Raw genomic sequence first — 15,202 nt, 5'->3', positions numbered from 1 at the left:
GGATTTCACTGACTTTTCAGCATCTATTTTTTTGTAAGATAATATATAACATACCAATAAAACACAGGAATAATTTTAGGAAAAAACATTTACTACATAAAACAGGTCCTATGTATGTCTAAACTTTCATAATGATGATAGTTAAAAAATTAATCGTGCTTCAAGAAAAACACTTTTACGTTCTCTGGTCATAATGCTAATAGGATTTTATTTTTATCTTTTACATAAAACTAATTCCAAAAAAAACCCCACCCTAATTCCATCTGTCATTCATCTTTTTAAATTCCTATTTCTGATTTCTGTTTTGTTTTGTCTTGCCATACTTCTTTCTTTTAAAGTTAACGATGTCTGTTTTAAGGTAAGTGAATATATCACAGTACGTAACGTTTTCATGTCAAAATACTTACGTTATTATATGTAAGCTAAATTATTTAAGATAGGAAAACATTTTGATACACGTCTGACAGATGAATCTTGCAGGATGGAGTCAACTTCTTTCAAAACAGCACCACTGGTTACAGTGGGGAGTGAAGAGCAAACAGCTTTCCAGCTTCCAGTCTTGGGTTTTAAGCTCCACATAGAACAGCCTCTTAATAAGTTCTTTTTGACTAAACCTCCAATTCAAATGTGTTTTAAAAATCATCATGCATTTGTCAACTGAGGTTCTTTAATTTATAAGAAGCTAGATCAGCAATAGAGCACTTAAAGAATAGAGGGAAAGACAAAACTTAAGTCCCAAACTACATGCCAGCACCTGGCCTATTGAAATCTCATCTGCTCTTGAAGGCCCAATTCAGGTTCCATCTCCACTGGGAATCCTTCCTGGAGCTAAATGTGGGACAGCCTGCAGCACTTCACGCCAGCCCCTCTATTTGCCTTCGCCTTCAGGTCAAAGTTTCTCTACCTTGAGTAGGGAAGCGTGACAGTGCAAAGAAGGCTGGACTCTCACACCCTGCAGCTTTGCTGCCTCAGGAGAGTCATTTCATCTCTTTCAGGTTATTTTTTCATCTGAAAAATGTTACTTTATCTAATAGGTAATGTAGAAGAAAATGGATGTTAATGTTCTCCATAAAATATAAAGTCCTTAAAAAAAGAAGGCACTTAGAGGGCGAATGCTTGAATAAGAAAATGATCAGAAGTATTATAACCTCTAAAACAGGAGCAAGGTCTAAGTTGTACCTGGGTCCTTTACATATCACACAAGGCAGAGACTCGACAAACACTCATGGAATGAATTTTGGTGGGATGGAGTGTGAAGCAAGGAGAAACAGAAAAACCAGACCTACAAACCTGCTTTGGTGATCTTACTTATGGAGTTGGCTTTTATAATAATTTCTTAAAACAAGAAAAGTATGTCAGTATCTAAATTGGCCTGTAAACCTATCTTTTTGTGAGCATAGCTGATTTAAGCCTTAAAGCTCTGAAGGATGGTACTATGGCGAATAGGTTTCCCAGGGCACTTACACGGGGGAGACTGCAATCAATGTTAACTTATTTGAACTCAATGACAGACTACTAATTCTGTCTAGTTACTGTCCTGCTGCCCACAAGGTAAGAGAATGCTGATGGGCCTAAATAAATTCATGACAACTATAAAAAGAATTACTCTAAGACTGTGTCAAACTGATGATGGGTCTTCTTTGTATATGAGAGTTTGTATTTATTATATGGACATGACAGCGCAGCATAACATAATAAATGGATGCTGACTAATCACATGCAAAACAACACCACATTTGGGCCTGGGGCTACTGAGTAACTGAAGATATCACAGGGACACAAACTTTAAAAGTTACAGTTGAAGCCCTTAGACAGTTATGGAAAACTTAAAGAATTAGACGATAATGAAAACAAAGTCAGTTTTTGTGAAAAGCAAGAAAGCAAAGCAAATGAAAACCAAACACACAAAAAACCCCAGTTGGTTTAAATATTAAGTCAGGTTAAAAATTAAATCTGTACTGTAGTCAGAAAGGTGGGGGCCAAGCAAAAACACTTCACTTTTAACCATTAGAGGCTATTCTGATATGGCATATGCAATTGGTAAAAAAAAAAAAAAAAAAAAATTAAGAAGATGCACGAAAGGCAAATGCTGTCTCTCATAAACATAAAAGGAACAGAAACACTTCTGAGAAGAAATGCTATCACCACAGAGATAAGGCAAATAAGAAATGATGGAGACATTAAATTCTGGGCCAAGTAAATGAGCAAGATTCCCAAGAGGAAAAGAATATACAATTTAAAAATAATCCCAAACTACTAGAGAAAAATACCAGAGTCAGAATGAACCTGTTTAAATCCCCAATATCTCTGAGAGCATGAAACAATTCTGGATGACTTTAAATCCTCTAATTTGCTTGAAGCAAATGAGACTGGTGTTTGGATATATTTCACTGACTTTTTTTGTTTAAAGTCACATTTATTACAAATTTTAGTTGGTATTAAAACAAGTCATAAAGTCAATAGTTGATAAAACCACAAAGGGTGCTTCTTTAGAAAGATTTAAGAACAATGAAAACAACAAAGGGAATGCCATATGCTTTTAAGACTACAGACCTTTTAATATTTAAAACTGCATTTTTAAAAGAAGTAGTGTTATACATTTTAAATGGCTGATTCAATACATTTCTAGCAAAAAAGCACTAATTTTGAGAGGAAGAAAATTTAGTTTAACTATATCTAACCCAAGTGCTTTATTTAGGTCACGTTATAACAGATTACTATAGATGTTATACAAATATCGATAATTCACTATTTCTGAAACTTAGAGTACATTCCATCTTGATAGGTAAAGGATCTACTCTCTTCTCTGCCATGAGTATTATAAGCCTTTTTCTCCTAATTAATCTGCAATTAATTCAACCAACCTCCAATTAGTCTTCTACAACATTACCCTACTTAGACAATAAAGCAGTCTCCAGATTGGGTTTTAAACCTGGGTTAAATAGACTCCTACAGACCAAAAACGGTTCTGAGATTTCTCTTTGTAGTATAATTTAGATGTCATATCTAATTTGCTGTCATGACTATTGTTTCACTGTGCAATTTGTATGTCGCTTTGAATGGTAAAGACATCAGAGCTTTATTGAATTAAACCTTCTGTCTTTATTTAGGGTCTGATGTTACATGTTTATGCGTGTATGTTTATGTCTCAAAAGCTCCTTTTGACATCAAGTAATAGTAGAAAAGGATTATGCTTTTTTGATATCTTTGCTCCCAACTTGGTAAATATAAACACAAATGGGGGGAAGTGGTGGTGATGGAAGCCCTCTTTAAACAAAAGAAACAATTTTAAATAACAACAATAATAATAATATTGTTGTTATTATTTTAAAGACTGAGTTAGCTAAATAAGCCATTCACATTACAGAATCATAGAGGGCCTGGCTGTTTTATAACCTTAATGCCTTGATTGTCAATTCTATTACCCAACAGTTTCCTAAGAATTGCCTTTTTTATTGATAGTTTTTGTGATGCTAACTCAAATATAAGATACTATTCTTATCACAATTCCATAAACACAAAGAAATGCAAATGCTCCCTGGCTTTAATTCATAAAGTACAAGGGCCATCTTACCTAGATTCCAATACTCAGTTTAGTGTTGGTCTGTCTGTAACTGTCCTCCTGGCCTTTGAGTTCAAGTTCTACCTAAAGTCAGGACTCACCATGGAAAGTCTCCCAGTAGACCACTGGAATAGCCTTTTAAGTAATTTTTAGTGCATGAAATATCATAAAGTTTTTACTAGATAATTACACTTCCTGATTTTGTAATTAGTGGAAGTACATGCAATTACATAATAATTATGATAGTAATTACGTAATTAAGATGTATAATTATGTAGTAAAAAACATCATGGAAATAAAACCATCGACTGTGTAAGCACAATACATTTTAAAAGTAAATTCACTAGCTCATCTGTTTAAAAATACTTTTCTTCAAAATAAAGTGATTAGCTCACATTATCGTCTAACTGCTTGAAAATGGTTTAATATTTTTTCCTCATTGGTGAAAGAAGTATATATATTTAAAGTACGTGAAACAAATCTTAGGTTTTTCCCACTTTCAAACACTTGAAAAATGACAGTATGTTTTGCAAATGAAGACCATCAACCATAGCACCATCACCTAGATAATGCCCTTGCTTATATGCTGCTATACTTGTCAAAAGGGACAAAGAACTTGCCCACTGAAAGGACATACTAGGAAAAGATTGTATAAAACTCGTAACACATTTGTAATCACATCATGCTTGTGAGCTCATTTCTACATAAAAGTGCAAAACTTGAGTGCATATTTACAGTGGGCTTAGAGAAAAGGCATGCTATTAGAATCCAGAAGTTTGTTGTCCAAATACACAGCAACTTTGTCATATACAACTTTTGCTATCTTAAAGAGGATGACATAAAATATACAAAGACATCTCCACTATTGGCAAAGCAACTACGGTGACAATTTCCTGGAAAATGTAGTTTTCCTTCTGTCACACTGTAAAGTTGTCTTTAAACAACAAAACAAAAACAAAACTGGCAGTATTCAGAGAGAAGAGCAAAGCAGTATGAAGGGGCTCCAGTCTGCCACAGAAAAACATCAACTTTGTCATTCTTGTATTGAGGATAAAAATAGAACAGGAAAGTCAGCAACAGTAAGGAAAATTCCAAAATAAATTTTGTAATACCAAAATTAAGAAATACAATCTTGGTTTCACTTGAAAAAATTCTAGTTCAATACCTTGAAATCTTTACAAGCATGCTGAATCAAGGTTGTCATGAGGCCCAGAACGTGGTGACTGGGGGAGACTGTACTCTGGGCATATACAAAGTGGCCCTTGTATGAAGTGGCTATAGAGCCACATTCCAGTTTTCTCTTTTAAAAGCCACTCATCTTGAGAAGCTGAAAGCCATTTTGAAACTAAGATTTGAAAAATCTTAATTTACTTCTCCCTTGTTCCATTTAATTAAGAAGAAAAGTGGAAGAACTCATGATTTCCTGCTTTTCCTCACTCTCCTAGGTCTGCTAAGGCTACTACAATTTTAAGCTTAATTATAGAATATACTTCGGAAGACAAGGCTGTCATACTAATTCCACCTCAAACCTGACTAGGCCTTCTATATTCTGCCCATTTGTCATTTTAAAGTTTTGCCAAAAGGATGCTCCCAATCAATGGATGAATAGAATGGAAGTAGGCTTTAGTTACTAAGAGGGGAGAATGTCTTAAATCAGTGCTTCTCAACATTTAATACGCCCAGGAGTCACCTGGGAATCTTGTTAAAATGTAGATACTGGTGCAGGAGGTTTGGGGAGGACCTGATATTTTGCATTTCTAACAAATTCCCATGTGATGCCTATGCTACTGCTACACTGATCACACTCTGAGTAACAAGGTGTTAGAATTGATGTGGAAAATGATGCAGGGAGAAAAAAGCTGACCTGGATTCGTCAGTATGTTATTTTTTCCCTCAACTGCTAAATTATTGGAATTATTATTTCAAGTTGAATAAAACATTTCTTTGTAAAATTTCCACTCTTATAATTTGCTCCTTGTTACAAAAGCAGTACATGTCCATCTTATACAAAGGAGAAAATAAAAATTATCCATAATCCACCCACAGATAACAGCTGTAAACAATTCTAGTGTTTCTTACCAATTTTTCCATGGTGTATATAAACTACACATTAGAATCATAATAATTATTTACTTTTGAACTTTAACCTTATATTATTAGTATTTCTCTAAGTCATTAAACATTGAAACTATGTAATGTCTAACAATGAGGCTCCCCTCCCCAAACCTCAGGGTTATATGAGCCATTTTTTCTATCATCAAAATTCTTTGTTTCTACAATCACTCCCTAATCATAAATTGTTCTAAACTACCATGTTAGTGTCTCCCCTGATAAAAAAATTTTACTTAAACTAATGAAAGGAATGGGGTGGCAAGAAAAAGGACCGCCCCGCTCCCAAAACCTCAGATCTTTTTTTTGTTTGCAGCAGAACACAGCATGTGGGATCCAAGTTCCTACCAGGGATAGAACCCATGTCCCCCACAGTGGAAGTGTGGAGTCCTAACCACTGGACCATCAGGGAAGTCCCATCAGATCATATTTTATCCATAAGAAAATGAAACAAAAGGAAAATGTACTTTAAGCTGCCCATTTCAAAACCGGTTTCTGTAATGAAAATTGTTTTTCATTATTATGAAAAATATAATTTTATGAGCAAATTAGTGCTTAAATGAAATTCTACCTTTACTTTTCCATGTATTTGGTAGGTATGAATTGTTTTGTGTGTGCTCTGGTATTATTTATTAAAAACACAGAAAAGGTCCATTTCTAAAATTCAGTGGAATAGCCCATGGGCTTAAAAAAGTGACATAAGAACTGAATCAGACAGGATGTCTGACACAGCCTTGTGAGGCTTTAACAAAGTAAATTCTAAGAATGCCAACTGGCTTAGAGAGGACTCCAGCGGCTCTTTGCTACTTGTATTTCAGACTTCTAGCAACGATATAACTCTTTTGCTTTCTCTTTAGCAGTTAGAGTAGAAATCCTTAACATCAAAAAGGGAGCTGTCTTAAGACCCTCAGAAAACTCCAAATTCCTATATGCACTAAACCATTAATTTTTTCCATACAATTCTTATTTTCTGGCAAAAAACCCACACAAAACCCCAAAACACATTTTTAGACTCCTTAGCTTTTTAGTATTAGTTGTTATCTCTCTTTGGGGTCCCTACTTTCCACAATGTAATACATTCATTACCACTTCATAAATGTAACTATTTGGCTGATGGCGAGCAGAGAACAGGACTCTGTGGCAGTGTGGTTGAGGGCCAGTCACCCAGGCTCACTCATTAGTTAAGTGACTTGACATTCTTTTGATTCGATTCAAATTTGGCATCAACAAAATGAGAGCTAGGACATCACCCAACTTCAGTTTCACTTGCAAAGAGCTGAAATGACAGATATTAAATCCAAAAATGTCAAGGAACTTTAGTGACATTAATTTATGGCACACATGAATCATGTGAGCAATAGATGTATTATTGTACAGTTTTAGAACTTTCCAACACACTGCCATCCATTTATGGACAGAATTGCTTCCTAGGACTCGTTACTCCACAGTTCTCAAAGTGCTTATGTGGCCATATTTTGAGGTAAGAATTCCTTCAACAAATATTTAGTTAGCTGGCTCCCCTATGGGCAAAGCACAGATCAATAGGGTACAACCCTTTGCCTCCATGAACTCAGTGGAAGAGAAAAGAACAATCCAGGACAAATCCTATGAGAAGGGCACTCACAGGGTGCTACGGTAATGCAAAGGAAGGAAGCTTATACTACATTCAATTTCTTCATCAATATAATGGGGCACGATCCACTGTTACCTCGTGGGGCTGCTGTGCAGACCCATGCTGGACATCGGAAAGGAAGACAGGAAACTATATAAAGTACCTTACACAGGGTTAGCGTAATTCTGGTGACACTAACAAAAACAACAAATACCTACAGACTTGACCATCATGTATAAAGGAAAGACAAAAGAAGAGCAATGGTAACAAGAAATGGACAGTTTAAGAAAAAAAACAGCAAAGCAAGGAAGTAAGAAAAAAGCTTGAGACGAGAAGTCATTGGGAATTTCACCATACTGAGAGAAGCAAGGAGCACAGCCTCTGAAAGGGACTGTGCAGTAGGCTGTGGCCCTCAGGCTGCCCATGGCCCTCTGCAAGAAACAGGGGTAACCTGAACAATAGTCTCTCTAGACCTAAAGAGACTTCACTGAGAAATCAGTCTTCCTAACAGATGCTTTTCAAAAGTCCACAGGTAAAGCACCAGCCTTTTGCTAACATTTATGCTGTAGCTTCAATTCCTTTCTTCAACACAGAGTCCTAAATCCTGGTGTCCCTATTCTGGCAGAGACAAATGCAACATGTGAAAATTTCACCAAGAAGACCATGTGTTATGGGTTGAATCGTATCTCTTTCACCCTTAAATTCTTATCGAAGAGGGGTTAAAGTCCTAACCCCCAGTACCTTAGAATGCGACAATATTTGGAAACACAGCCTTTAAAGTGCTAATTAAGTTAAAATGGGACACAGAAAGGTACAGAGGGAGGACCATGTGAAGACAGGATGAAAATAGCCATCTACAAGCCAAAGACAGAGGCCTCAGAAGAAGCAACCCTTCTGATACCTTGATCTCAGGCTTCTAGCTTCCAGAACAGTCTGAAAATACATTTATGTTATGGTAGGTACAGCAGACTAACACACCATCCTACTACAAATAGCTGACATACAGAATAAGAGGAGATAAGAATCTGGTAAGACAGAACAGGAACAAAGAAAGTGGTTTTTCTGTTTTTGCTTTTAGGAATAAGGAAAAATCAAACATTAAAGTGAAAAGGCAATTAGAGTTCAAAAGAATAAAAAAATAAGCCACAGACTGAGGTAAAATATCTGCCAGAGACACATTTGGTAAAAGATGGTTATCCATCAGGGTCTTAAAGTTTTCTGCATACAGGTCTTTTGTTTCTTTGGGTAGATTTATTCCTAGGTATTTTATCCTAGGTATTTTAGGAGCCGGTGAAACGAATAGAGAGAGTAGTCCTGAAACATATACATTTTGATATGTAAAAAAGATAGCTGGTAAGAATTTGCTGTCTGACAAAAACCAGGAGCTCAAACTGGGGCTCTGTGACAACCTAGAGGGGTGGGATGGGGTGGGAGGAAGGTTCAAGAGGGAGGGGACATACGTATACCTATGGCTGATTCATGTTGATGTATGGCAGAAGCCAACATCAATTATCATCCAGTTAAAAATGAATAAATTTTTTTAAATGATGTGATTAAAAAAAAAAAGGTTATCCAAAATATACAAAGAACTCTTAGATAAGAAAACAAACAGCTCAATTAAAAATTGGGCCAAAAAAATCTCACCAAAGAAGATATATGAATGGCAAATAAGCATATGAAAAGATGCTTCAAATCATATACCATCAGGAAAAGGGTGGTTAAAACAACAACGAGATGCCACAACGCATGTATTAGAATGGCCAAAATATGAACACCAACAACACCAAATGCTGGGGAGGATGTGGAGCAACAGGAACACCCATTCACTGCTCAGTGGAAAATAACATGGTACAGCCACTTTGGAATTCAGTTTGTCAGTTTTTTACAAAATTAAATATCGTATGATCTAGCAATTTGTTCCCTGGTATTTACCCAAAGGAGCTGAAAATTTATGTCTACACAAAAACCTGCACATGGATTATGTTTACACCAGTTTTATGCATAATTGCTGAAAACTGGAAGCTACCAAGATGTCCCTCAGTAAGCTAACTGATAAATAAACTGTGATACATCCAGACAACAGAATATATATCTTTTTACACCTTTTATTTCGTCCTGTATAGATGATTAACAAACAATGTGACAGTTTCAGGTGAACAGCTGAAGGGACTCAGTCATACATATACATGTATCCATTCTCCTCCAAACACTCCTCCCATCTAGGCTGCCACATAACATTGAGCAGAGTTCTCTGTGCTGTACTGTAGGTCCTTGCAGGTTATTCATTTTAAATACAGCAGTGCATACACGTCAATGTCAATCCCAAACTACCTAATTATCCCTTACCCCCATCCTTCCCCCACCAGCAACCATTTATTTGCTTTCTAAAAGACAAGAGAATATTTTGAGCGCTAAAAATGAAATGAGCTACCAAGTCATGAAAAGACAGAGGAAACTTAAAATGCATCTTAGTAAGTGAAAGAAGCCAATATGAAAAAGCTACATCCTATATAATTCCAATCACATGACATTTTGGAAAAGGGAAAACTACGGAGACAGTAAAAAAAGGAAAAAAAAAAAAACACAAAAAACCCAGCTGCTGCCAAGGGGTAAGGGGGAGAGAGGTGACTAGGAGAAGCACAGAGGATTTTTAGGGCAGTGTCTGATACTATTAGGTTGATGCAAACATAATTGTGGTTTTGGACCTTGACTTGTAAATCATTATGTATGTTAGTCGTGCCATCGTGTCAGACTCTTTGCAACCCCATGGAATCTAGCCTGCCAGGCTCCTCTGTCCATGGAATTCTCCAGGCAAGAATACCAGAGTGGGTTGTCATTCCTTCTCCAGGGGATCTTCCCAACCCAGGAACTGAACCCAGGCCTCTTGCATTGCAGGTGAATTCTTTACTGTCTGAGCCACCAGGGAAGCCCACTTAAATCATTATAACTAGACTTGAACACATCTTTATTAACCAAAATAGGGACCATTACAATCAACACATTTTTGCCAACGAGAAATAACTTTGTTTATTCCTGTAGTGTAAATATCCATGCTTCAGGATTTGACAAACTCTTGGAAAGCATTTTCTGCCTCCTGCTGGCTGTGGAAGCATTTTCCCTGCAAAAAGTTGTCGAGATGCTTGAAAAAGTGGTAGTTGGCTGGCGAGGGGTCAGATGAATATGGCCGATGAGGCAAATTTGTTCAACTTTTGAAGCAGCTGTGCATCATATAGTTGGGTGTTGTTGTGGAGAACTGGGCCCTTTCTGTGGAGCAATACCAGTTGCAGGCGTTGCAGTTTTTGGTGCATCTCACCGATTTGCTGAACCTACTTCTCAGATATAATGGTTTCACCAGGATTCAGAAAGCTGTAGTGGATCAGTCGGGCAGCAAACCACCAAACAGTGACCATGACCTTTTTCTGGTGCAAGTTTGGCTTTGGAAAGTGCTTTGGAGCTTCTTCTCGGTCCAACCACTGAGCTGGCTGTCACCAGCTGTCATATGCAATCCACTTTTTATCGCACATCACAATTTAATCAAGAAATGATTGTTGTTGTGTAGAATAAGAGAAGATGAAACTTCAAAACAATTTTTTTAAAGATTTTTGGTCAGTTCATAAGGCACCCACTTACTGAGTTTTTCACCTTTCCCATTTGCTTCAAATGCTGAATGACCATAAAATGGTTGACGTTGAGTTCTTTGGCAATTTCTCGTGTAAGAGGATCAGCTTTGATGATGGCTCTCAATTTGGTCATTGTCAACTTCCAATGGCCAGCCACTATGCTCCTCATCTTCAAGGCTCTCATCTCCTTTGCAAAACTTCTTGAACCACCGGTGCACTGTACGTTTGTTAGCAGTTCCCGGGCCAAATGTCTTGTTGATGTTGCAAGTTGTCTCTGCTGCTTTACAACCCATTTTAAACTCATTTAAACCCATTTTAAAAAATTAAGAAAATTGCTCAAATTTACTTTTGTCTAACATTATTTCCATAGTCCAAAATAAATAGCAAGTAATAAGTCATTGGGATTCCCTGGTGACTAAGACAGTAAAGAGTCTACCTGCAATGTGGGAGACCCGGGTTCGATCCCTTGGTCAGGAAGATCCCCTGGAGAAGGAAATGGCAACCCACTCCAGTATTCTTGCCTGGAAAATACCATGGAAGGAGGAGCCTGGCAGGCTACAGTCCATAGGGTCACAAAGAGTGAGACACAATTGAGCGACTCAAAAAAAGCAAGAAATGTACATTAAAATGATATATGTAACATAACCACATTTATTAAGAATGTATTCCAATATCAAATGGCAAATTTCAACAATGCAAAAACTAATTATTTTGCACCAATCTAATATAATGGTGGATACATGTCATTATATATTTGTGTAAACTCACAGAATGACTCAGTGAGCCCTAAGGTCAAGTATGGACTGTGGGTGATAACAATGTGTCAGTGTAGATTCAGCAAACTGTCCCACTCTGGTGGGTGATGTCAATAATGAGGAAGGCTGTGCATGTGTGGGAGCAGGAGGTACATGGGGAATATCTGTACCTTCTGTTCAGTTTTGCTGTGAACCTACAACTGTGCTAAAAAATAAAGTCTATTAAGAAAGGCAGTTAGTGGATCCCTTTCTTTGCTTCTAAAACAATTTGACCACGTCAGTGGTTTATCACACTTAGCTGCAGTTGAATTTTTGTGTCTGCAAAGGGCTCCTAGCTCCTCTAGGGCAGGGCGCATTGACCATCTTTGTTATTCTGACATTTAGGATGGTATTCAACAAATAATAGGAAATATATATGTACTGTTTTTATCGCTGCTGAATAAATGAAAAAAGACTCAGTTGAGAAAAGTCAGACTCTTTTTCTTCCTTTATTTTTAAGCAGACTTACTTTAGACAACTGGGCAAAGATTTGAATTGATTCATGTCTCCCTCAAACAGTTCACTTATCCCTACTCAGGCCAAGGCCCCCCTGGGATGAGGCAGGCAAATGGGACCATTATGTGCTGCCACCATGGAAATGGATTTTTACTTCATATATTGCCACTATGTTCCTCTAAAACTTTTGGATCTATTATGCCATCTGTGTACATTCTGGAGCAGTTACAATAATAATGCCAAGCCCCAAAGAAATAAGATTTTTAAAATGTTATGTATTTATAGTGAATATGCAGTAAATACTTCACCAAACTGAAAAACAGTCCCTTATCATCTTAAAGGAAAGAGAAAAATACCAAATGGGGTTAATTCACATTACGGACTAATGGCCTGTAAACCTTCGTTTGAAAAGCAAAGCACAGGAAAAAGCTTTGACAAGAGCTACTTTTCACCATTAAAAATAAACCTCTTTCCAATAATTTGTATGTGATTTTTTCCCCAGGTCAAATCGACAAGTTTCAAACACAGATTAAACCCACCATCCAGTTGCAACCCTCAAAATATGGGCTTTATAATGGAAATGGTAAAACTATCTTAGCAAAGGAAATGTTGCTAGGTACCAAGAGTAAAGGAGAGTCTACGGTAAATACTTTACACGCCAGTTTCAGGGCACTTGTTGACAGACAATACTTAGATTCCATTCTCAATAATATAATTGTGTGTAACTACTGTCATTTTTCACAGGACTTTTGATGTTAACATCTATTGGTGTTCTGGCCTTGGTCCAAATTGAATAAATTTATTTGCCCTCTTGATCCCACAGATTTTCAATTCTTTTTAACAGCAAATCTCCCTTGAATAGCTAATCAGAAGACAGCATTTCACTCCAACTCATACAGTGAGAAGTGAATTTTATATGTTATATTAATTTATACTTAACGGAAGTTTCCCCTGTAACTGTTCACCTATGGACTGTAAGAATATTCTTGCTCTCCAATTGTTCCCTATGGATTACAACCTGTGTTCAAATCTCTTCTACTTAGAACCTGTCCAAATCATGTGTTCAGAATTGTTTGGGGGGACTTTCTTAAATTTTATCCCATACCTTCTGAACTAGAAATTCTGGGTGTAGGAACCATGGATTTATATTTTTACATGTACCAGGTGACTCTTAGGTATGAGCTTATCAAATGTCATTTGTTAGGAAACCTGTGCTCTTGGACCATGGCACAACCTAGCCTTTCATTTCTATCCCACCAGTTACCACTACTAAATTATCCAAAAATGTCCAGACAAAGTAAATTCTATCCAAATTCCTTCATTCCAAAGATGCAATTTAAGAATAATAAATAAGCAGAAGATCAAAGGGAAAATAGTTACACTAATTAACACTCCATAAAGAAAGCAAAAGCAACTTGAAATGTTTAATGAATTTCTTTCTGTCAGACATCCATTTTGTACCCTTCTTTTGCTTTATTTTCTTTATCCTTCTGATATGTAAAAACAAGTCAGTAATTCCATGCTGTTTTGGCTCTGAACTCCTGAAGAGGTATTTATTAGAAGCAAATGACAAAAAAAAAAGTCCCAATTCTTAAACTTGTGAAGCATAACTAAATAGCGTGAGTATACAGATTCTAGCAACACTTCTCCCTTTTTGCCAAGCAAGAATTTTGCAAGTGATTACTCTGTTCCATCCTATTTTCCAGGAGAGCAACATATACTCCTCCATGTTCTTTAAAAAGCAGAGGGTAAGTTTCCAGTGACTTTACAGATCACTTCTACAAGTCTCCAAGTCACTGGGCTTTCGGAAAACTGCTCATCATTCAGCCCTTCAGATAAGAATTTTGGAAATGTCTGGAAGAGGAATCTATCCCCTAGGAATATAACAACATCTAGGGATCAATTGGCACCCCACTTCAGTACTCTTGCCTGGAAAATCCCATGGATGGAGGAGCCTGGTAGGCTGCAGTCCATGGGGTCCCGAAGAGTCGGACACGACTGAGCAACTTCACTTTCACTTTTCACTTTCATGCATTGGAGAAGGAAATGGCAACCCACTCCAGTGTTCTTGCCTGGAGAATCCCAGGGATGGGGGAGCCTGGTGGGCTGTCGTCTAGGGGTCACACAGAGTCGGACACGACTGAAGTGACTTAGTAGTAGTAGTAGGGATCAATTTGGATTCAGAAAGAAGTAAAAGGGGATCGAGTTCTAATATACAGATACCCAGAAAGAGGTAACAAACTTGACAGAAAGGGACAATGTACTCATCAAACAGTACTTAATTCTCTAAATGCTTAAGGCCTTTAAGGAAAGATCCTTGGAGGTAAAACAGAAACACTTATTGTTGATATGCAAATAAACATGGGGTAGACGCTACCAGTCATGAAAGAAAGTTCAAAAACCTAGTTACTAATGGATTAAAGGAGTTTTTTCTCTTATATAAATTTAATTTATATATATGTAGATATACAACTTTATGTAATAAATTTTCTCTTATAAATTTAATTAACTCACTGAAAATAAGCTGTGGAGATAGCCCAAGGTGTTGCTGAACATCTAAAGACAAGATACTAATATTTGAAAATCTCCATCAGTCATAAAGTATTTTATATTCAAAGACAGAAATAACAAGTTAAGTCAAGGCATTAAAAAAAAAAATTCTAGCCTATCTTGTAAATGGAAGAACTGAAGTCACTTATGACTAGAACAGAAGAGTTAAGACCAAATCAAGGGCACTGTGATTCCGATGTGGGAAATTCAGAAGTATTTGTAGGCTTCTATATGTCCTTGAGGTTGCCTCTAGCCCTGGCACTGACCAACAAAATGTTGCTGATGTTTAATGGCAAACAACATAAACACTTTATAGGTAACTAATACGAAAAATGTGTAAACTCACCTTTTTAAATATTTTACAGGTAATAGAAAAGTTGTCAATGTGATTTTCAGGTAGGAGAAAAAAACCCATGCACTTGTCATGACATTTTCAAATACTTTAAGTTATGTAACAAAGCTTTTCTCAGGCCTATTAAGCCCCACAGTGCCTGCAAGT

At 36.9% G+C, this 15,202-nt stretch overlaps 1 protein-coding gene across 2 annotated transcripts in view; it reads right to left on the bottom strand.

Annotated features, from left to right (window-relative positions):
- The window catches only part of POLA1 (DNA polymerase alpha 1, catalytic subunit), a 295,724-nt gene that overhangs the window by 51,590 nt on the left and 228,932 nt on the right, over positions 1-15,202 (bottom strand). The window lies entirely within an intron of this gene.

Source organism: Bos indicus x Bos taurus, chromosome X, assembly GCF_003369695.1.
Source record: "Bos indicus x Bos taurus breed Angus x Brahman F1 hybrid chromosome X, Bos_hybrid_MaternalHap_v2.0, whole genome shotgun sequence".
Lineage (NCBI taxonomy): Eukaryota > Metazoa > Chordata > Mammalia > Artiodactyla > Bovidae > Bos > Bos indicus x Bos taurus.
This window is presented reverse-complemented; position numbering and strand designations above follow the sequence as displayed.